The sequence below is a fragment of the Nomascus leucogenys genome, chromosome 3 (assembly GCF_006542625.1).
Source record: "Nomascus leucogenys isolate Asia chromosome 3, Asia_NLE_v1, whole genome shotgun sequence".
Lineage (NCBI taxonomy): Eukaryota > Metazoa > Chordata > Mammalia > Primates > Hylobatidae > Nomascus > Nomascus leucogenys.
In genome coordinates this window covers 134,705,431-134,729,236 of record NC_044383.1, presented here as the reverse complement: position 1 = coordinate 134,729,236, position 23,806 = coordinate 134,705,431, and the positions used below count along the sequence as shown (strand labels likewise).

Genomic DNA, 23,806 nt, shown 5'->3' with positions numbered 1-23,806 from the left:
GATAATAGCTAACAGTTACTGAGGGCTTACTATGTGCCCGGCATTGTTCTAGAACATGTGCACGTATTACTTCATTTAAGCATCATAATAACTTAATGGGAAGTATTATCCCCCTTTTACAGATGATGAATTTGTGGAGAGAAATTTGCCTAAGGACACAAGCTAGTAGCTGAGGCATCTGGAATTTGAACCAAAGCTGTCTTGCCCTAGAGCCTGAGTTCTGAGTTGCGATAAAAGCCAGCTTGGTTCAAGTTAGCAGAAAAGAGAGCTGTTCAAAGAATAGTGGGCAGCCCACAGAATTTTGGGAATGCTGGAGAGCTAGGCACTGGACTGGACAGCCAGGAACAATCCCAGAAACCCCAGCGCAGAGCAGCTCTGGTGAGAAAACCACTGTGGTGGCCCCGAGCACTGACCACTAGATGTTTGATACACCAGATACAATCAACCGTTTCCTCGCTTTTGACATGAACATGCAACAGAAAGTCTTTTACTCTTTTTTTATTTTTATAATCAAATTGAATATATATCACTATTTCACCAATATCATTCCACTTTCCACTGAAGCAGAAAATTCTACTTATCAATGTTTAATGAATGAACTGGATCATATAGGCATGGTGGAAATGGTTCTGTATGGTGAAATATTGTTTCTGAGCTAAAGAGGTCAGGATGTGGCCTGGGGAAGAAGGGTGTGGGAAAACTTTCAAATTTTCCTGTGTTTTAAAATCCTTGTTATATTTTCTCCATCATGTTTGGGGAGCCAATGCACGCATCTCATATGTGAGGTCAGGTAACAAAGGCTATTGTTTTTTTGTTTGCTTGTTTTTTAGTAAAGGGGTCTCACTCTGTTGCTCAGGCTGGAGTGCAGTGGTGCAATCATAGCTCACTGCAGTCTGGAACTCTGGGCTTAAGTGATCCTCCTGACAAAGGTTGATTTTAAGGGACAAGAAACCCCTAGGAGCAGGGCTCTTATCAAAGGTCAGGTGTAGAGTTAATTAGACCGCCTATCCATAGCATGTAGGGGTTGGAGCATCAATTGTATGAATCTCTTCCCAATTTCACATTCAGTGACACCATATTGGTGGCTCAAAATAGGTTAATAAATAGTAGAGATATTTATTATACACCATGGAAATTGGCAAACACCCAAAGAGCACCAATTATTAAACACTTACCAGCATATTACTATCAAGTGGATGTGCTTTCAATAGAACTGCTAGAGTGAAAAATCAAGGAGGTCCATACACAGTGTTTCCTTCAAAGAAAACAGCATTTGAAGAGTCATGGAGGAGGATTGTGATGGTTACTATTGAGTGTCAACTTGATTGGATTGAAGGATGCAAAGTATTGTTCCTGGGTGTGTCTGTGAGGATGTTGCCAAAGAGATTAACATTTGAGTCAATGGACTGTGAGAGGCGGACCCACCCTCAATCTGGATGGGCACCTTCTACTCAGCTGCCAGCATGGCTAGAATAAAGCAGGTAGAAGAATGTGGAAGGTCTTGACTTGCTAAGTCTTCCAGCTTCCATCTTTCTCCCGTACTGGATGCTTCCTGCCCTCGAACATCATCAGACTCCAAGTTCTTCAGCTTTTGGACTCCTGGACTTACACCAGTGGTTTGCCAGGGGTTCTCTGGCCTTTGGCCACAGACTGAAGCCTGCACTGTCAGCTTCCCTACTTTTGAGGTTTTGGGACTCAGACTAATCCGCCACTGGCTTTCTTGCTCCTCAGCTTGCAGACGGCTTATCATAGGACTTTACTTTGTGATTGGGTGAGTCAATTCCCCTTAATAAACACCCTTTCATATATACATCTATCCTATTAGTTCTGTCCCTCTAGAGAACCCTGACTAATACAAGGATGAACCTTAAGCTCCCTAGAGACATTTATTTTAAAATGAGTAGCTACAATAGTGTCACCGGTGATATACTTTAACAACACATGGAGTTTAGATTTCAATGTATTATAGTTCATAAGCTGAAAATATATTCAGGGTCAAAGAACTCTAAGAATTTTGACTTGGAGGATGGAAAACAAGAAAGAGACAAAAATGGAAGAAAAGAATATTCTCAGGAAGCAGTAACAACCAGAGCACTAAACTAAGAATGCATCAATCAAGATGTTACTGATTAATCTAAGAAATGAACAAATCACCCTCAGCCCAGTGCATGCAGATTCCTCTCTCCTTCTACTTGCATCTACTCCCACTGAGCTGCTCCTAATGGGAGGAACAGCCTAGCATCCCAGCACAGCCTGCAGATGAAGAAATGAGGTGGCGAGGGGTGTCAGGGAGAACCACGGGCCTTGATGGGGCTAAAGAAGTCAAAATAAATTATCTACTTTGTTGCCCAAAGTGGTACCCAATGATCAAGAAGAAAAGCAGAGTTCGATTTTACATCCCTTATGGTTTCTTTTCTGATTATCCACAGGTTGCCTGGCCTTGGTGGAAGTCGCTGCACATCTGTGCTCCATCTGTCAGATGTTATGGCAGTGTTCAATGTGTCCAACAATTGTGTCCTGAGGCTCCAGTAGCCTCCATCACATAAGCCAAGTGGACGCTGGGCAGTCATTCTCCAGAACTCACTAGACATGCTGTCTTACCTTGGGATTTCTAGACACATTTGTATGTATGGGAGAACATACCATCACTCCAAACATGAGGGTCAGTGAATGGTGCTTTTCTATTGCAGGCTTCTGGGACTGCCTGGCTGATACCATTCGTGTCTGATGGAGGGAGTCTTATGTGATGGCTGTCTCCCTCTCTGATGCCATTATATTCGCCAGCTTGGGCTGCCCATAACATAGACTGGGGGCCTTAAACCACAAAAACGTATTTTCTCTATGTTCTGGAGGCTGGGCGTCCAAGATCAAGGTTCTGGTGACTTGGTTTCTGGTGAGGACTCTCTGGCTTGCAGACAGTCACCTGGTCACCTTCTCACTGTGTCCCCACATGGCCTTTCCTCAGTGCACACTCATGGTGGGGGAATGGGGAAAGAGCTCTGGGTGTCTCTTCTCCTAGGGGCACTAATCCTATCAGATCAGGATCAACTCTTATGACCTTATTGAATCTTAATTAATTCTTCAGGGCCCCTTTCCAAATACAGCAACACTGGAGGTTAGGACTTCAAAACATGAATCTTGGGGGGAACACAGACATTTAATTCCTAACAGTAACTGACCACAGCATTCTGGGATAGAGTGTCACTCAGCATTCTGGGATAGAGTGTCACTCAAGATCTGGAGACAAGTGCTGAGCACAGCATCTCTCATTATTGAATATTAGGACGCTTGTGGATTTTCAGCTGATTTTTCCCACATAATGAGGAAAGAAACCAAAGAGATATCCTTTTTGTTGCCTGGATAGTCAGGACTGAAGACAGTGGGGGAAGATGATACAAATAAAGGTGCAAGATCCAAAAACGGGGAGTGGGGAAAATTCTACGTGAAGACTTTCATCTGGTCCATTACCCCTCTACAAAGGGTTTTTTCACTCAGGCCCAGAGTTACTCTTGGGGCTGTGTGTCTGCAAGTACAAACAAAGCAGGCCCTGCTGGGAAGTCAGGAAGCCTCTGCCCACATCTATGCTAGAACATCTTACTACAGAATATAAAGGGGAACTTGCCATGCTGTACTATGGTACCCCAGGCAGTGAGGCCAAGGAAAAACTCAAAGGCTTTTTAAATGATCACTAACTTTTAAAATTAGGGATAAAATTTTTTTATTTTTTATTTTTAAATTTTATTTATTTATTTTAGAAACAGGGTCTTGCTGTTGCCCAAGCTGGAGTACATTGGCACAATCATATCTCACTGCAGCCTTGAACTCCTGGGCTCAAGCAGGAATATCAATTTTAAAACAATTAATAGTATTAACATAAAAAATTAATACTATTAAAATATTAATTAAAATTAAGTTATACTTTAAAAAATATTTCTTTAATTAAAACACAGTTCTTATTTCTTTTTTCAGAGAAATCCCAACACTGCAACCTCAGTGATAAGTCCCCAGCCAGGTCCTTGGAGTTGTCATGGAAACACGTGTAGTGCCTGCCATCTGAGTACCTGGGTGTTACTCTGGATGCTTTCACTGGGGAGCTAAGCCCGAGACCACCTCAGTTGTGCTTCACCAGCTCTTTCATTTTCTTTGAGCAGTCTGATTATTTTTGTTGTTGTTTGCTAACATGTGGGCTTTGCCCACTATCTAATTATTACATTCCATCATTACAGAGGGTGAGTCTGGACTAGCTATTTGAATGAAAGGCAATGTTTTATACTGACATTTTAATCAGTGGAACTTTCTGTCATAAAATCTCTATGAGACAGTCATGATTTTCTAAAACTAATATACATCTTTTGTACAGCCTGGCATCTGTGTATAATTGACCGATTTATTAGATGTTTGTGGTTCATTGATTTTCTAGACAGAAAAAAAATTGGCTTGCAGTTTCTAACTGCTGTTTTCCTCAAATTGATCATGTTGGCTCTCATAAATGTTCCCTTTGTGCTCATGTTCTTACTGTTGCAAAAAAGAAACTGTATTATATGCAGTGTGGTGTCACTGGCCTTGGATTTAGAGTCGGAGTTTTTTTTTCTTCCTCCTGCAGAAACTAGCTCTTTTTTTGTTGTTGCCAAGTCTTTTAAAGACAGTTTTATTCAGAGAAATTTTCCTTACAAAAGGCTGCTTCTTCTCTGAGTATACATCTCTTCAGTTTAGCATTATTCCTATAAGGGAAATTTTCTGAAAGCTACTTTGCTTGATTTACAAGGATGCCAAAAAAATAGAATTATTGACAATTGATCTCGAGATGATATCCAAGACAAAGATAACTTTCAGAAAATTTTTCTTGATGCTATTGCTGATAATGACATTTCTGGCTTAGATGGGAGTTTTACAAAAAGTAGCCACAGTGTTAAAGCATCAGTACACAAAATGATTAAAAGCTAATAGTTGTCTCTGTTTCCTTGCATAAAATATGATGCAACATATGGGGTGAGGCAAGCCATGTTTAATAGACATCAGTTTAGAATTATTGACCGTTTTTGGATGCATGGGAAAAAAAAGCTAGAAGTAAAAAGAAACAAGGAGAAAAGAGAAACAGAGGAAAATACTTTTTAATTCATTCGATGAACCAGCCTAACCTTAATGCCAAAACCAGATTAAGGCATTACAGGAAAGGAAAACAATAGACTAGTATCTCTCAGGAAAGTGGATGCAAAAATCGTCAACAAAATATTAGTAAATTGAATCCAACAATATATAAAACAAACAATACACCATAACCAAATGGGATTTACTCCAGATATGCAGGACTAGTTCAATGTTTGAAAATCATAATGTATTCAATCACAACAACAGGCTAAAGAAGAAAAATTATATGATCATATCAATAGATGAAGAAAAAGCATTTAACAAAATCCACCATCCACTTATGGTAAAAACTCCAAGCAAACTAGGAATAGAGGGAAATTTTCTCAAACTGATAAAGGACATGTACAAAAAATCTACAGCTAACTTCATACTTAATGAAGAGAAACTAGATGCTTTCCTTTTAATTTAGGAAGGCAAGGATACCTGCTCTCACCAGTCTTATTTTAGATCATACTGGAAGTCCTAACTAGTGCAATAAGACAAGAAAAAGAAATTAAAAGCATACAGATTGGGAAGAAAGAAATAAAGCTGTCTTCATATATAGATGGTATGATTGTCTGTGTAGAAAATCCGAAAGAATCAGCAACAACAAAAATCCCCTTCTGGAATTAGTAAGCTATTATGGAAATGTTGGCAGATACAAGATTAATATTTAAAAGTTAATTGTTTTCTTACATATCAACAATGAACAACTGGAATTTGAAATTAAGAAATAATGCCATTTACATTCACACTGAAGAATTGGTATAAATCTAACAAAATATGTATAAGATTTATATGATAAAAGCTATAAACCGCTGATGAAAGAAACCAAAGAATATATAAATAAATGGAGAGATACACCATGGACATAGATAAGATTTAATATTGTCAAATATCCCTTCTTCCCAACTGGATCTATAGATTAAATGAAATTCCAATCCAAATACCAGTAAAGATTTAAAAATTTTTTTTAATTTTGACAAACTAGTTCTAAAGTTTGTATGGAAAGGCAAAAGACCCAGAATAGCCAACCCAGTATTGGGTTTCATTAAGTAAGAAAGAAAAGAATACAATCAGAGGCCTTACACTATCCAACTCCAGGAAGTACTATAAAGCTACAATAATCAAGACAGCATGGTATTGGTAAAAGAATAGACAGATAAGTGGAGCAGAATACAGAGCCTAGAAATAGATCCACACAAATAAGGCCAACTGATACTTGATGAATGAGAAAAGTCAATTTAGTGGAAAAAAGATAGTCTTTTCCACAAATGGTGTGTGGGAGTGGGGGAGGTGAATATAGGAGTTCTGTATTTTCTGCCCAGTTTTTCTGTAAGCCTAAAATTGCTAAAAGAAATGGAGTCTATTAATTTTTTAAAAATCGATTCCAAAGAAAGGGTAAAGGGAGAGATATAATCATATAACCATATAAACTTTGGGGTAAGACAGAAGCTTTGACATTAAACACATGAACACACTAGAAGAGGCTTAAATACATGAATAAAATTACTAGGAACATCTATATTTTGTAGTTAATTGGGTCAAACCCCAAAATGGCAGGAAAAGAAGCAGCCAGAAAGGAAAATAACACACCCACTCAAAATAAAAGAAAAATAACAACCACTACAAGGCAATCAAATGAGTATTCTAAAGGGCCATGATATAAGCAAAAACACAAATAACTCTTAAAAAAATCACCCTCACTGAGACTGTGTACAAGCTGGGTCAACAGCCCACTATACAGGTGTCCTGTGAACACCAATTACAGCAGCCCTTTCCAGCTCAGGGGATGTTTCCTGAGCCTTTGCCTCAATCTCAGTAGAGTATTTGAAAACCTAGAGGACTCCGGAGCCAGACAGAGCATGTTCCAAGTCTGGATTCCCATGTACTAATGGATGCTCTTGGGCAGAAAATAACCTCTCAAAGACTGTAAACCAGGGCAGTCAAGCAGAGACTTGGCGTCCAGGCCCTCTGGTCACACTGCATGGGTCAAATTCTAGTTGTCTCTCCATGGAGGTGAGACCATGAGAATCCAATGAGAAAATAAATGTGCATTTTGGCCGTTCATCTGATCTGGTTTCTACTCCATTGCTTACCACATAGATTCTTTCTCTGGTTGGCCCCCTTGCATTGTCAGTTCAATTGGACAAGACAGATGATATTATTTTGGTTTCACACCCAGGATGCTGCCTCTTGTCTCTCTTTCTTCCTTTCATACAATGCTGCTTCTGTCTCCTGCCCAGGTCTCCGGGTCTCCGAATTCCAGCCAAGAATCAGTGTGCTGATGCTGCTTGCTTTGAAAAGGAGAGTAGCCCCTGTGACCTGAACCTAACACACCAGAATCAATGCAGCATCATTGTATCTGCAAGATTAGGGTAACAATTATTTACAAGTCAATGGGAAAAGATAAAGAAAACATTCTCTATGTAGTGGCAATGTGGAAATTCAAACAAAATGAAAATGAAACTAACTTATTTGCACAAATAAGAAGCCCTAGGTGGTTACTGACAGGCAGCTATGTAGGTCATGACATAGGCAATGAGTATTGAACAGGCTCCTGAATCTAAGGAAAGTGGGGGGAATATGGCGTCTCTGCCTCTGGCTGCGGGGCTACACAGCTGGCAGCCGGCAGTAGGAGCAATTTTGCATCTGCTTTTTTACAGCCCAGTGACTGGGCAGGATTTTATGGCCAATAGCAGTAAAAATCTGGCAACTATACATTTGGAGCCCAGAAATTGAATCACCAAAACAATCCAGGAAAAAAAAAATAGAAAAGTGGTAGAAATGAAATTCACCCAATCATTAGAAAATAAGACAAACGTATTTTTAAAATATAGAAGTTTGGGAGAAGGGCAAAGTTTGGCTCTAAAACAGAAAGGGAATTTTTTTAAAATGCAAAAAGTCTTGGGGAAAGGAGCACCGTGGAGCATTTCCAAAGCTTTAGGGAATGAATGAGACGTATTTCAGAAAAACCCAAAATTGCACAATTGTTTTTTTGGAATTAGTACAAGATTAAATTAGAGATGTAAAAATAAAGGAACACTGAAAACAGTGACTAATTTCTCTGTATTTGAAATAAATATTTGCTTTCTTAAGGGAAGAAAAGAAAAAAGAATGAAAAAAATCACAAGTATTCAAGGAGAAGACTTTTTATTAAAAAAAATACTTATAGCACTAAAAACTATCCCAATATTTATTAACATCCAGCTAATTAAAAATCATGACACTAGAGGTCAGGCTCCTAATTCTGAACAAATTATATTTACTATATTATCATATCAGTGAAGTTTATAAGCAGCAGGTCCATGAAGTCATTGCCATTATTATTTTAATTATTGGTAATAATGGTAGTAGATGTTGCTTTTTAGTGAAGAACTAGGTTAGCAGAGTAAAAGGTCTGACCTAGATTCTCTGAACTATTGAGTGTCAAGAGTATTTGTTCATGTCAGAAGAATTTTTAACATCTAAATAACTTATTTAGAAGAGAAATTTCTTGTTGAATAATCACATTTTACTAGCCTACTCTCAAAGTTCAAGAATTTCTCTCTGCCTAGTGTTTCTGAGTACAGACTCTGATACTAGGATTCCTGGGCTCAAATCCTACCTGTTTCTGATTTGTTGCCCAACCTTAGGCAAATCACCCATTCGCTGCGCCTGTTTCTTCATCCATAACCTCAGGGTGTTAATAGCATGTACTCTATAAGGTTGTTGTGAAGATGAAGAGAGTTAACATAGGGGAGGATCCTTGGAAACCAGGGGAGGATCCTTTGAAGCCAGAAGTTTGAGACCTGTCTGGACAACAAAGTGAGACCCCTCATTTCTACAAAAAACTTTTAAAAAAATTAGCCAGATGCAATGGCACATGCCTATAATCCCAGCTACTCAGGAGGCTGAGGCAGGAGGATCACTTGAACCCATGAACCCAGGAGTTCGAGGCTGCAGTGAGCTATGATCGCACCACTGCACTCTAGCCTGGAGATAGGCCTTGTCTTTGTAAAAAAAGAACAAGACCCTGTCAAAAAAAAAACAAAACAAAACTTAAAATATGTAAATTCTTTAGAGAAGTAAACAAAGTAACTGAAGGGTCAAAAAAAGAAGAGCAGTAGATCATGGATTTAACTGCTTAAGAAATACCTCTCCAACCCACCCCTTTCACCCAGAGCCCATACTTGGTGCCCAAGAAGTCCAGATATTCTCCCATGCCCTGGCAGGGTCTGCAATAGATCTTCCAGGAAGTGCTCCAGAGGAAGCCAAGGAGGCTCTGAAGCAAGGCTGAGAGGTGAATCCTCTCCAGCCAGCCTGACTCTAAATAGAGGTAGGCCTGGGAGGAAACTGCAGCAGTGTTGAGAGGTGACAGTGTGCTGGCAGCCCTCACACGCTCTTGGTGCCTCCTCGGCCTTGGCGCCCACTCTGGCTGGCTTGAGGAGCCCTTCAGCCCGCCACTGCACTGTGGGAGCCCCTTTCTGGGCTGGCCAAGGCCAGAGCCAGTTCCCTCAGCATGCGGGGAGGTGTGGAGGGAGAGGCGGCTGCGGGAACCGGGGCTGCCTGCGGTGCTTGCGGCCCAGCGCGAGTTCCGGGTGGGCGTGGGCTCTGAGGGCCCGCACTCGGAGTGGCCGGCAGGCCCCGCTGGCTGCAGGCAGTGAGGGCCTTAGCACCTGGGCCAGCAGCTGCTGTGCTCAATTTCTCGCGGGGCCTTAGCTGCCTCCCCCAGGGGCAGGGCTCGGGACCTGCAGCTGGCCATGCCTGAGCCTCCCTACCCCTCCGTGGGCTCCTGTGCGGCGGGAGCCTCCCCGACGAGCGCCGTCCCCTGCTCCACAGCACCCAGTACCATCAACCACCCAAGGGCTGAGGAGTGCAGGCACATGGCACGGGACTGGCAGGCAGCTCCACCTGTGGCCCCAATGCGGGATCCACTGGGTGAAGCCAGTTTGGCTCCTGAGTCTGGTGGGGACTTGGAGAACCTTTATGTCTAGCTAAGGGATTGTAAATACACCAATCAGCACTCTGTATCTAGCTCAAGGTTTGTAAGCACACCAATCAGCACCCTGTGTCTAGCTCACGGTTTGTGAATGCACCAATTGACACTTTGTTTCTAGCTACTCTGGTGGGAACTTGGAGAACCTTTGTGTCCATACTCTGTACCTAGCTAATCTAGTGGGGATATGGCAAACTTTTGTGTCTAGCTCAGGGATTGTAAATGCACCAATCAGCACCCTGTCAAAACGGACCAATCAGCTCACTGTCAAAATGGACCAATCGGCTCTCTGTAAAATGGACCAATCAGCAGGATGTGGGTGGGGCCAGATAAGAGAATAAAAGCAGGCTGCCCGAGCTAGCAGTGGCAACCCGCTCAGGTGCCGTTGCACACTGTGGGAGGATAGTTCTTTTGCTGTTTGCAATAAATCTTGCTGCTGCTCGCTCTTCAGGTCCACACTGCATTTATGAGCTGTAACACTCACCGTGAAGGTCTGCAGTTTCACTCCTGAAGCCAGTGAGACCACGAACCTACCCGGAGGAAGGAACAACTCCAGCATGCCGCCTTAAGATGCGCCGCCTTAAGATGCCCCGCCTTCAGAGCTGTAACTCACCGCGAAGGTCCGCAGCTACACTCCTGAGCCAGCAAGACCACGAACCCACCAGAAGAAAGCAACTCCAAACACATCCGAACATCAGAAGGAACAAACTCTGGACACGCCGCCTTTAAAAACTGTAACACTCACCTCGAGGGTCCACGGCTTCATTTTTAAAGTCAGTGAGACCAAGAACCCACCAATTCCGGCTCCAGTGTGAGGCCTAAGTAGCAGGGCAGGTGACGCTGGGCTTTGAGCATGCTGAAAACAAAATGGAAGGTACTCCAGGAGGGCAGGACCCCGTGCCCAATGACTTAGAGGGCTGGGCTGCCCATCAGCCAAAAGTCAGCAGGCACAGCAGCGACTGCCGAATAGCCCTTAGACCAAAGGATCCTCACCGAAATGGACAATCTTCAGGAAATGTCCACCAGCACCCAGATGTTACCAGGAAAAGGTAAGGAGGAGAGATGGGCACCGAGAGTCCGAGTGTGGGTTCCTAGAGAGACTGGGTTGTGTTTTAAATCTGAATCAAGCTAGTCTTAAATGGCAAAATTAAGTTTTTTCAACTATAAGTAGAAATGGAGGTTTAACGGAAAGTCAAGATCAGTCTTTAAAAAATAAAGAGAAACTGGCCAGGGTAGCACTTCTCAGAGCGTCAGTCCCGACTAAGGTGGTGATCGTTTCAGTTTGCTCAGGATGGTCCTGCTAGACGCTTGTCCCAGGGAGATCAGTGGGCTCCCCTTTCACTCTCAGCAGGTTTTGATTGGGATGATTTTAAGGTCTCCCTAGTCATGACCTGCTCAATTTCGAATGCCTTGTCTAGGATTGCTGAGGGTTGTTACACAGGTTTATACCACTGAATAACAACAATTCTAAATGACAAAATGGAGCTGTGCCTCTAATGGGGTGCAGAGCAGAGGTGAGCCCTCAGAACCAAGAGCAGTATTGAAAACAAAGCTGTCAGCTCTCCTGGAGGACCTGGAGAAGAGCTTCACCTAGCATGCAGCCCAAGGTGAATTAGACAAACTGGACTAAATATTTAAAGAAAAGCTTTCTGTGGATAATTTGTCTGGATTTTTTCAGGATGGGATGCTTTTCTGCAGGGATGACAGTGACAAAGTGATGCTTGCGGCAATAACCAGAGCCATTAAAAGACAACCTGGAGCCAGACAGGGGCCAGCCAGGTAAGCAACTCACTCACCTGTCCTCACGGCCTCTGCCAGGGACAGACAAACAAGGCCCTTGAAATGAGGCGAGCCAGAAAGAGGGGGACATGACAGAGGCTGAGAAGGGGATGGAAGTCCTGAGATGGAATTTGTTTGTTTGAAAAAAGTAGAAGGATGAGGAGACAGAGCAGGTGCCCAGCCTGGAAGGCTGTTCCGCAGGGGTGAGGAGACCTGGGGAAGTTGGATTTCACCAGACACAGCACAGTATGCCCAGCACACTAGGGCCCTGCCATCGAGTGCCAGTGTCCTAGGCCCCCTTGTTCTTACGGAACATGAGGCTGCAACCCTTATCCCTGACACACCCAGAGACTCTGATATTCACTTTCAGAACTTCTCTTCTCCTCCTCTGTCCCAACAACGGAAGTTTTCTAGCCAGACACTTAACTTGTAGGAATTAGACCTCCAGGGGCCCCCACCTCGGAGATAAGTTGGACAAATATGTTTATAACTGGACAGGGAAGGGGTCTGCTGCCTCCATGCCCAGATCTTTGGCCACAGCAGTGAGCTTATGCACCAGGCTGTTTGCTGAGCTGGCTTTGCCTGGTCACATGGATGAGGACAGAAACAGTTGTCCCAACAGCTCAACTTCCCATCAGCTCCAGCCTGATGTTACCAGGAAACCATCTGCCCAGCAAAGGGGGGGCAGGAAACTGTGTCCCCCACCCCCAAACACTGCCAGTCCCTGCTGCCAACCCTTTCATGTAAAGCATAGGGTGAGAATTGTTTACAAGAGCCTGGTTCTTCACACACCAAGCTACAGAGAAATCCTGGGGAAAGGGATCAGGGTTGGGGATTAAGGCCTAAGAGGCTGGGCCACTGGCAGGGCCAGTGAGAGCACAGGGTACCAAGTGCTGCCTTACATCTGGGTAAGATGGACATTTTTAACTGGACAATGACTGAAAGAATACTTGGCTCTGATTAGGTCATGTGTTGGGCCTGAGTGTGTAGACTCCTATAACAGTGCAAAGTCATCAATACAGCAAGGAGCAGTAGTCTCAAATAGGGTCCAAGAATCTGCACTTGGTGATTTTGAAGGACATTTGGTGTACATGCCTGTATTAGTCTGTTTTCACACTGCTGTAAAGATACTACCTGAGAGTAGGTAATTTATAAAGAAAGCAGCTTTAACTGACTCAGTTCCGCATGGCTGGGGAGGCCTCAGGAAATGAAGCAAGGCACGTCTTGTATGGCAGCTGGAGAGAGTGAGAGTGAGGAAGTGCCACACTTTAAACCATCAGATCTCATGAGAATTCACTCGCTATCACGAGAACAGCATGGGGGAACTGCCCCCATGATCCAGTCACCTCCCACTAGGTCCCTCCCTTAACATGTGGGGGTTATAATTCAGATGAGATTTGGGTGGGGACACAGAGCCAAACCATATCAATGCCTTTCCTTGAAGGAACATTGAATGTTGCTGGAATTGATTTTTGAAGGCCAAAATATCAAAGCTGGAGATTCTCTTTTGATTTGGGGGTTGTGGAATCCAAAAATCATGTGAACACAATCTTTGTCAGCAATCTGAGCTCAGGCCCAGGCAGTGGCTCACGGCTGCTGTAATCCCAGCACTTAGGGAGGCCAAGGTGGATGGATCATGAGGTCAGGAGTTTAAGACCAGCCTGACCAAGATGACGAAACCCTGTCTCTACTAAAAATACAAAAATCAGCCGGGCATGGTAGCATGTGCCTGTAATCCTAGATACTCAGGAGGCTGAGGCAGGAGAATTGCTTGAAGCCAGGAGGCAGAGGTTGCAGTGAGCAGAGATCATGCCACTGCACTCCAGCCTGGGTGACAGAGCGAGACTCTGTCTCAAAAACAAAACAAAACAGAACAAAAGTCTGAGCTCAGATTAAGTCAAAACAACTTAGTTTTTAATGATGGCCAAAAACAACTTTTTTCCACCTCCATTTGATGTTCTTTATTCATCACCTTACTCATTGCAATTTTTTTTTGCATTTTTATGTTTCTTATTTAATCATAAACCACGTCATAATTGATCATTATTGAGATCTATTATATTTGACTCTTCTTGTTTATTTCTTTATATTTTTCCAAGAAGAGTGATGGACTTTGGGATTTTCTTCTTGGGGGAACTCTATGTTTCAAAGTCAAGTGGAAGTTGCCTGAGGACAATCTCTCTTTCTGGGTTTTGTTTTTGAAAACAAAATAATTGAGAGTTTTCGACACAAGAAAGAAAGACAGGTAATCAATTTGGGGGTGAAGGAGAAGATAAGGGATGAGAGAGAATGATTAATCTAGACAAGAAGGGAACAGTAGTTAGATTTTTACTTTTAGCAACTGAAAGAGGGTATAGAACCTCAGAAGAGCAGGAGGGAATGCCCATCTCCAGCACCTGCTCCCAAAGCACTGCACCCTCCTGTCTAAGGGGTGGCACTCAAACTGTGGCGCAGCTTCCAAGGCCTACGAAGCCTTAGGCAAGTGTAATCAATATAAAGGTTGGCCAGAATGGGCCACAGAGAAGTGGAGCTTCCCAAATATTGTGCCTCGTGTAAGACCATAGAAGCCGTAAAGGGATCCTGGCTGGCAATAGGGGATGATAGAAATAGAGAATCGAGTCCCAGTGATGACTGCCTTTAAGTTTTCTATCAGAGTTAGATTTACATGTATTTTTGAAAAAAAAATGAAGTTAATGGCATGTTTCATTTCTTAACATTTGGTGCAGGGGAATACACATTGATCACACGAAAAGAAAATTCACCAGGAACGGTACAAATCATGGAAGTGCATAAAAACGGTCCTAAATCTATCGACATTTTAAATTCAGTTCTTTGAATTAGAGTTGCAAACAACTGTTGAAGCTGACAAATTCAAGTTTCATTTCTGATTGTTATATCCTCCTTGTAGTGGATGCTCCAATGGGCCTTGTGTTTGGAAGGAGGGAAACCAAGGGTAAAAGGCAAAAGAACAAGAAAACTGGCGGACTGGCAAACTAACGTCTAAATCACTGAGAGGGCCAGGCGTGGTGGCTCATGCCTGTAATCCCAGCACTTTGGGAGGCCGAGGGGTGGGGATCAACTGTGATCAGGAGTTCAAGACCAGCCTGACTAACATGGTGAGACCCTGTATCTACCAAAAATACAAAAATTAGCCAGACGTGGTGGGTGGGTGCCTCTAGTCCCAGTTACTTGGGAGGCCGAGGTGAGAGAATCACTTGAACCCGGGAGGTGGAGGTTGCAGTGAGCGGAGATGGCACCCCTGCACTCCAGCCTGGGTGACACAGCCAGACTACATCTCAAAAAAAAAAAATTTATTGAGAGGAGACTAATATTAAGATGGCTTAATGCCAGTATTACTAATATTCCAGTAGGGACACGTGACAATTTTGCCATAGCTCTACATCTCAATGGGCTTGGTTTTTTTTGTTGTTGTTGTTGTTTGTTTGTTTTAAATCTTTGTTTTCTGAATTAAAGATCTCTTTTAAATGACGCTGTTTTAAGTACCATTGCCACAAGGCGTTCTAATGTAAGTTGTGTTTAACATGGAATAGTTTCTGACTCTGAGGAATGGAGCTCTGTCTCTTTTGAGTAGAGGTGAAATTGGCATGACTTGTCATCAGGAAACTCAAACAGTTCATGTTCAGCAGAAACAAAGATTATGTTTTTTGGTTTTAACCTTTTAGGAAAGGTGCTATTGACTTATTAGTCACACTTTATAGTAGCCAGGAGGAGAAATAATTGACTAAGAAGAAAGATGCTCACGTATTTTTGAAAAGCTTCTATTTTCATATTAGTATGTTGAATATTTAAATATAATTTGTACTCTTTTTAACAGATATTTGCTCAGTTTCAATGGAGTTTCCAAAAGTAAGAAATTATTTAAATTGAGGATTAATCCTTAGCATTTATACTTCCTCATCAACTAAGATTATTGTACAGTGTATACAACAAAAAAATTCTAAAATCTACAGGAAGATTATTTTTGTGAGAGAGGCAGAATTCTTGAGAGCTGAACGTGTTTAGAGGTCATTTTTAAGAGACATTTTACAAAATAATTACTTGTTATTAAGTCATTTGCAAGAAAATAACACCATGATGCATCTATAAGTAAATAAAATATCTGATTATGTCAGGGAACCATTTCACCCACATTTTTAGTACTATCCGTAGTATGTAAGAACTGAATAAGAGTATTTCTGGGGCAAAGAAAAAGAGGAGGTTTTTCTAAGAATTTGCTGAGTTAATATTATACATCTCTGTGCATGGCAATGCAGCATATTTAGTCTTAGAATAATTTTCTAAGGAAAAGACCTTTCTACCTGAGGACCCAGATTCAACTGGGTTTACTCTGGAGAACTTGAGTCTTTACCAAGTCTCTGCTAAATCCAGAAATGTCAGCATCAACCTCTATCTGCAGGGCTGCAAGGCCTTCATCAGAGCTGTCATGAGGACATAAATCTTGAATGGGAAACAAGGTGAAAAGTGCTTCAACTCATTGCATTTCAGTCTCTGTGGTCCTTAGAATGGTTTTTTACTGAAGTGAAGTTGAAGATGAGCCTGCAATCTTGTCTTGGTAACCCCATTTAGCCCTTGTTCTGTCAGCATAAAGTACAGAAAGTCCTCATTATCCAAGAATAATTGATACCAGGAAGGATCCACTTCACAGTGAATCTGCACAAAATGGGAACCAAAATTTAATAGTAAATAGAAAATAAAAAAGAAAGTTAGACTAGGATCTTATGAAAAGTGAAGCTAAAATTATGAAAATTGTTTTATATTACATTAAAAACTTTTAGGTTATAATCGTATCTGTTGTGATAATTCTTAGGATAAAAGAGTAATTAACTACTGATTGCTTTTTTAGGGGTAGAATTTTTCCACAAAGTTATCTGATAGCAAAGTTTGCATTTGTCTTCCTTTGCAAACCAGAAAGAGGATCATTTTTCTTTGCAAATATATTCAAGAATTTCCTCATATTTTACAAGATCTTTTCTTAATCCTTTTTTATTAAAATCATTCTTTTCCAAGTATCATCATCCTTGTCAAATTTCTCTTCTTCAGTTGTCAACTGTTCTAATTCTGTGAGATCCTTATTTGCCAGTGGCTTTGTGAATAGGATAATTATTTAGCATTCTTTTCAATGACTTTATGTCACCTTATATAGATGGCAAAATTGGCAATTTTTCTTTTGAGTTAATTTGCATTGTGTTGTAGAATGTTTATACCATAAAATTATCATCAATATTCAGATAACCAAGATTTTGAAGCATGGCTAGAGACTGTTTTGTAAATGGGGTCAGTCGATTGTTAGAATTGTCCAGTTTGCCACATCTTTTGCAATCTCATAATATCAGGGACTTGATAATGAATGTTCAGACAATGAGAATAACTCTATACAGCCTTGAAGTTGAGAACAGTATTGGTAGATGGGAAAGGACCTATAGCCAGTTGTTACTAGTTTCCCCCCCCAAAAAAAAACAAACACAAACACCTTTGCCCCTATTACAAAGTAATTGAAAAACGCTGATCTTTACTTTCTTGCTGTTTTTCACATTATCAAAGAACTTAACCAATGTGATGGAAAGGAAGCTCCTTTCTATATTGCCACACAGAGACAGCCTGTGCCATGATGAAACACAACAGGACATTCTTTGAAATACATTCACAGATTTTATTTTAGCAGTCTCTCCTGACACTCCCCATCATGGCTGTTACTTGCAGTAGCATTACCCAGTGTATTAGTCAGCGTTCTCTAGAGGAACAGAATAGGATAGATGTATATATAAGGGGAGTTTATTAAGGAGTATTGACTCACACCATCTATTCTGGCCATGCTGGCAGCTGATTAGATGGTGGTGCCCACCCAGATTGAGGGTGGGTCTGCCTTTCCCAGTCCGCTGGCTCAAATGTTAATCTCCTTTGGTGACACTGTTACAGACACATCCAGGAACAATACTTTGCATCCTTCAATCCAATCAAGTTGACACTCAATATTAACCATCATACCTAGTAAATTTTAAGACCCATGAAAGAAATAGCCTCAAATTTACAATGTATAAATGTAAAAGTGTTCAATAATTCACAGACATCAACATTTCTCTTTGACAGGTAGCTAGAGAGAGAAAAGAGAGCTTCTGGTTTGGCAAGGACTGCAGGAGTTCATCTTGGGTGACCCGTTGTTTATATCCTGTAGACAGAGGTGAGTGTAGTGGTTAAGTGGTAGCTTCCTATTAACCTATGCAAAATCCCTACCCACTGTCTGGGTAGGGATCCCAGCTCCATCTCTTACTAGCTGTGTAATCTTTAGCAAGTTATTTAACTCGACTTTTCCTCGACAAACAAATTATAATAGTGCCTATGAAACAGGATTGTTATGGAAATGAAATGAACTAATATTTGTGAAACAATTAAAATAGTGAGGACCCATAGGAAGTGCACAAATAATTATTTTTTAAAATAAAATACCCATGGCCCGACACGGTGGCTCATGCTTGTAATCCCAGCACTTTGGGAGGCCGAGGCAGGCGGATCACGAGGTCAGGAGGTCGAGACCACGGTGAAATCCCGTCTCTACTAAAAATACAAAACAAAAAAAAAAATTAGCCGGGCGTGGTGGCGGGCGCCTGTAGTCCCAGCTACTCGGAGAGGCTGAGGCAGGAGAATGGCGTGAACCTGGGAGGCGGAGCTTGCAGTGAGCAGAGATTGTGCCACTGTACTCCAGCCTGGGTGACAGAGTGAGACTCCGTCTCAAAAAAATAAATAAATACAAAATAAAAAATAAAATAAAATAAAATAAATACCCAAATATGTAAATAGTACAAATCATTAATTACTAAAGAAACTGCAACATCAAGGACCATAAGGGAAGCGATTTCTCAGAGGGCTTCTGGTAGCTTCCTATTAACCTATGCAAAATTTCTAGGAATTTTACCAAATTAAGCGAAGTATGCAAGAGGTATTCAAATTCCATTTTAAAAAGTTACAGAGCATTGCACGTGTTTGTAACATAACTAATAATCTGTTTTGAGAATGGGCTTTCTTACTGCAGACCCAGGATAGGTTCAGGGCTTGAGTCTTCTGATGATCACTGTGGATCTACCATCTGCTCTTGGAATTGAACACGTGTTTGGGCACCTGCATCAGTTCTTCCTGTGTAAGTTCTAACCACAGAGGCACCACTAGTCTACAGCACTTAAGGGCAGTGGAGGGGGGTGGGGTTGCAGGACTCTTTTACTCTGTCCCTCCCCTGCAATTGACACCCAAGTCGGTCACTTAGTGAAGCCCAGGAACAGCCTCTGAGAGGCTCATTGGAAGCCAGTTTTTGTGAGCTGAGGATGGATGAGCATGTAGCATCATGAACGATAATGTTAGTCAGATGAAATACATTGTGTTAAGGACCTTCAGAGGCAACAAGATCTATGTCGTTTCCAATTGAAAAGCCAAGGCATTGTGAACCACAATGGTATTACTCCTTTCATCTCACTGGGAAAGATAGGAAATTAGCCTGGAATGGAACATTTGAAAATAAAGTCTGGAAAGATGGTTCCTGGATCTGCACAGGAAGATATGGTACCTGGACACTATGAGGAATCGTCTTCTGGTTGAACTGATTTGACAATAACCAAGCATGTAGGCCCCTCCTCTCTACTCATTATTCTAAATCTTCATTGATAAATCACTGTTCCTTACATGGGCCCATGAATTGTATAATACATTTTAATAAAATTGTTTGTATAAATGGGAGCCCCATAAAAAATATTAGCACAGGGCTGTACACTTTGAGGATTACCCTGGTAAAGAATGCCAGCTTCAGACCTAGACTTCCTTTGTTCAAATCCCAGTTGTGTGCTCTTGAGCAAGGTACCTGATCTCTCTGGGTTTTTTGTTTTTGTTTTTGTTTTTGTTTTGAAATGGAGTCTCACTCTGTCACCCAGCCTAGAGTTCAGTGGTGCGATCTCGGCTCACTGCAACCTCCACCTCCCGGGTTCAAGCAATTCCCATGTCTCAGCCTCCTGAGTAGTTGGGATTACGGGTGTGCAACTAATTTTTGTATTTTTTAGTAGAGGCGGGATTTCACCATGTTGGCCAGGCTGGTCTTGAACTCCTCTCTGTTCTTTAGTTTCCTCATGTACAAAATCAGAAGGATACAGCACAGGTTGTGGTAAAGATTAAATAAATTCTTCTGTGAAAGCCAGTGCCTGGCCTGTGGTAGGAACTCAATTATTATTTGTTATAATCTATTTTCTCCAAGACTGCATATTCATGTGGCTTTTGACAGTGTGTGAAACAGCTTTCCTGAACGTTTGGCCATAACATCTTTAAAGCATGTCATTCCATCACATGTTAAAGTGGCCTGTTCATGAGAATGATACAATGGACTCTGGGGACTTGGGAGGAAGTGTGGGAAGGGGGTGAGGGATAAAAGACAACAAATAGGATGCAGTGTGTACTGCTTGAGTGGTAGGTGTACCGAAATCTCACAAACCACCACTAAAGAACTTACTCATGTAACCAAACACCACCTGTACCCCAATAACCTATGGAAAACTTTTTTTAAATAATAAAAAAAATTAAGTGGCCTGTTTGGGTCAGCCAAATAAGATGGAAGAATGAAATAGAAAAAATAGTAAAATAAGGAAAGAGAAGTATGGGAAAGAACCAAAGCTGAGTAGGGGGGAAGGTGTAGGAAGAAGAGGGAGATAAAGAAAACATGAATGATTATGAGAAATTATTCTTAGCATTTTAAGTGCTAAAAATCATTTTGTGACTACTAGTTTGTGTACACTGGCCCCTGTTGATTGGATCCTAGAACTTAAAGATGGATTTGTTTCTTACCACAAAACAACAACAACAATAAACAATAGCAAAATAAACATACACACACACACAAAGGAACATACAAAAAAGCTTTGGAAGTGATGGATATGTTTATTACCTTGATTGTGGTTATAGACAGGTGTGTGCCTATGTCCAAACCCATCAAATTGTATACGTTAAATGTTCAGGGTTTTTTTGCAAATCAATTATACCTTAGTAAAGCTGTTTAAAAAAAAAAAGATGAGTTCATCTATGTTGTCCTTTCATCTCTCTCAACCTTCTCAAAAATGACTTTTTGAGAGTCAGAGATACCTTGATGAGATTCTACAATATCTACCTAGGATCTCACACTGTCTCTGTAATAATTAAAAAGGAAAAGTATTTAAGCTAAGTAACCCCAAGATAAAAAAAAATTGCCCTGATAACATTAAATTAAATTCTGCATCCTCAAACTCTAAGATTTTATTTTATTATATATTTATTTTTTGAGATGGAGTCTTGCTCTGTCACCCAGGCTGGAGTGCAGTGGTGCTATCTCAGGTCACTACAACCTCTGCCTCCCAGGTTCAAGCAATTCTCCTGACTCAGCCTCCTGAGTAGCTAAGATTACAGGCACCCACCACCATGACCAGCTAATTTTTGTATTTTTAGTAGAGATGGGGTTTCGCCATGTTGGCCAGGCTAGTCTTGAACTCCTGACCTTAAGCGATCTGCCTGCCTCAGCCTCCCAAATTGCTGGGATTACAGGCGTGAGCCACCGTGCCCAGCCCTAAGTAAGATTTAAAAAAAAAATAAAGTATCCTAGTTATAAAGTTTACTGGGACCAGGAAGTTACCCTTTTTATTTCTGAAGGAGCTTCAAGTTTCCCTGAAATGAAGGAGGTACAGATGGGGTCTTAACAGCAGTGAGAATCACAGATAAATATGATTCCATTTATGGGGCTTTAAATTACTTTCCATAAAAATAATGTGGCATTTTTATTTATATATCACTGGGTAATGCTTAAACTTAATGTAATTAGTGCTAAGGGGCAGCTGGAGTTTTATATATTATTTTTATTTCTGGAAGATAATCCAAACAAGAGCAAACCACAAGTCCTTCTAACACTGCAATTCCTGCTGTTAGTCTATTCTAAGCACACATACCCCAGTCACATCGAAGATGCATCACTGAGATGAATTCAGGTTATCCTAAGAAAATAGTATAACCTGAGATGGAATGAACAGCAATTAATTTCTGCCATTCGAAAACATCTTGTGCAACAATGAATATCAGTCTGCCACCCCACCTCTGCCCAACCTGCAAAATCATGGTTGAACAAAACACTCTAAATTACATAAATGGACACATAGACTCCCAGGCTGTGCTGCAGAATGTGTTTTGAGATTGCAAACATAATTTAATCCTTAACAATTTCTCTCCCTCCCTCTCTTGTCTCCACTTTTCTAGGCCAGTATAGATGTTTCTGTTTTCAAGTTTTGTTTCGCTTTGATATAATTCTTGTTGTAGTGAAACAAGAATCTACTTATTCATGTGGGTCCCCAGCTACCAAAAACCTCCTGTTGAGGGTTCCCGATATGCATTTCACATGTGCTTAGAAAGTGTCTGGCCAGGTTTCAGGTCATCTTCCATCTATCCATTCTGATACCTGCGTTAGTAAGGAGGTCTTTTAGCACCTCTATTTTTTCTTTAATTCTGAGTATTTCCTGTTTCCTTTTCTTATCCCTCTATCCTGTCTGGGCTTCTGGCAGTTTGAGCCCAGAGGTCCAGATTTAGAGTATAATTAGTAAGCATTCCATCCCTTAACCCCAGGGTCCCTGGGAGCAGAGTGCTCCGCTGGCCCTGGCCCTGCCCCTGCAGGATATCACCCGGATGCTGCCTCAGGAGAGCCCCACCCAGATTCTGCAGGGCCCACCACACCCCCCAGACCTGGTGGTCTCCTTCTGGGTAGTGCTGCTGTAGGCACAGACCTCTGCCTAGGACCACAGCTGCGGCTGCCACCAGCAATGCCTAGGACGCGTCCAGGTACCAACACTGTCTACTGGCCACTGTCCCCTTCCCTAACTCTCTCATATCACATTCCTTTAGGGAATTACCCAAGCAAAGCAAATATATCCCAATGTTAGCCTAAATAAATAAATAAATGCTCCAATTATGACTTACAGCCCCTTCTCTTCCTAGAACCCAGATGTAGAGTCTTGGGCACTGATGACAGATCCATGAAACTGGCACAACACTGTGCTCCAAATTCTTCCCCACCATTGACCGTGAAGGCTCTATAGCAGTATCAAGTTGGTTATACCCGGTTCCTTCTTCCCTTAGGATGAATTACCTCCTAGGAACCTCCTTAGCCTCTGGAAATAGGCTTTCATCATCTCATCCTACCTGCCCACCAGACGTAACCAGAAGTGTCTAAATCCCAGGAGTGGCCACAGTTCTGCCTCAGGTAAGACCCCTCTTCCTTTGAAAAGAACAAAGTCCATTTGAGACTGAGAATGGGATGACATGCTTCTGGACAGTTGCATGTGGGGAGCATCTCATGGTATTTACAGACCTGAGGTATGAAGAATGCAGAGGGAATGAAGGATCCTTAGCCAGGCCCTAAACTAAAAAACAACAAAACTAACTTCTAAGTAAATGAAATTTACCCTGTTGCTCTCACGTAAGTGAGAATGGTTGGTGGTTTTAAAGTATATTTCAATGGCTCTTTACCCAGCATGTATTTTGCTAAATTTTATACTAAAGTTATGGGTTAGCTTTGACATAATTGCAAATTTGTTTTCTAAGCTATTCTGGGAAGCTTAATTATGGAGCCCTAAAGGAAGTTGAAACTTCCCTGTGCAATTTATAAAAATCTACTTGTAATTTAATGTACAAGCACATTACAATGTAAGTATAATCTACAATGTATACTTAACACACCACACACGGAGCACATATCTGCATATTACAACATACAGAGCGTATTCTATAGGGACCATTCTTGAGATTTGGGGTGCTGACTAATCATACTCTTGCTCTCCTCTGGGTTCTAATCAGTTTGCTGTGTAAACAGGAGACAGATGGGAGGTCACAGAGTGCCAAAGGGTTAGGGGGAGAGTGAGG

At 41.6% G+C, this 23,806-nt stretch overlaps 2 long non-coding RNA genes across 2 annotated transcripts in view; both read left to right on the top strand.

Annotated features, from left to right (window-relative positions):
- Positions 1-8,950, top strand: part of LOC115834468 — a 36,163-nt gene extending 27,213 nt beyond the window's left edge. The window contains exons 2-3 of the long non-coding RNA XR_004029387.1: positions 2,430-2,662; positions 3,970-8,950. This is a non-coding gene — a long non-coding RNA (uncharacterized LOC115834468). The remainder of the gene's footprint in view (positions 1-2,429; positions 2,663-3,969) is intronic.
- Positions 8,951-10,994: 2,044 nt separating this feature from the next.
- Positions 10,995-23,142, top strand: LOC100594059. Its single transcript, XR_004029386.1, has 4 exons — positions 10,995-11,154; positions 11,784-11,884; positions 17,993-18,083; positions 23,024-23,142. It is a non-coding gene; the product is annotated as an uncharacterized LOC100594059 (long non-coding RNA).
- Positions 23,143-23,806: the final 664 nt, after the last annotated feature.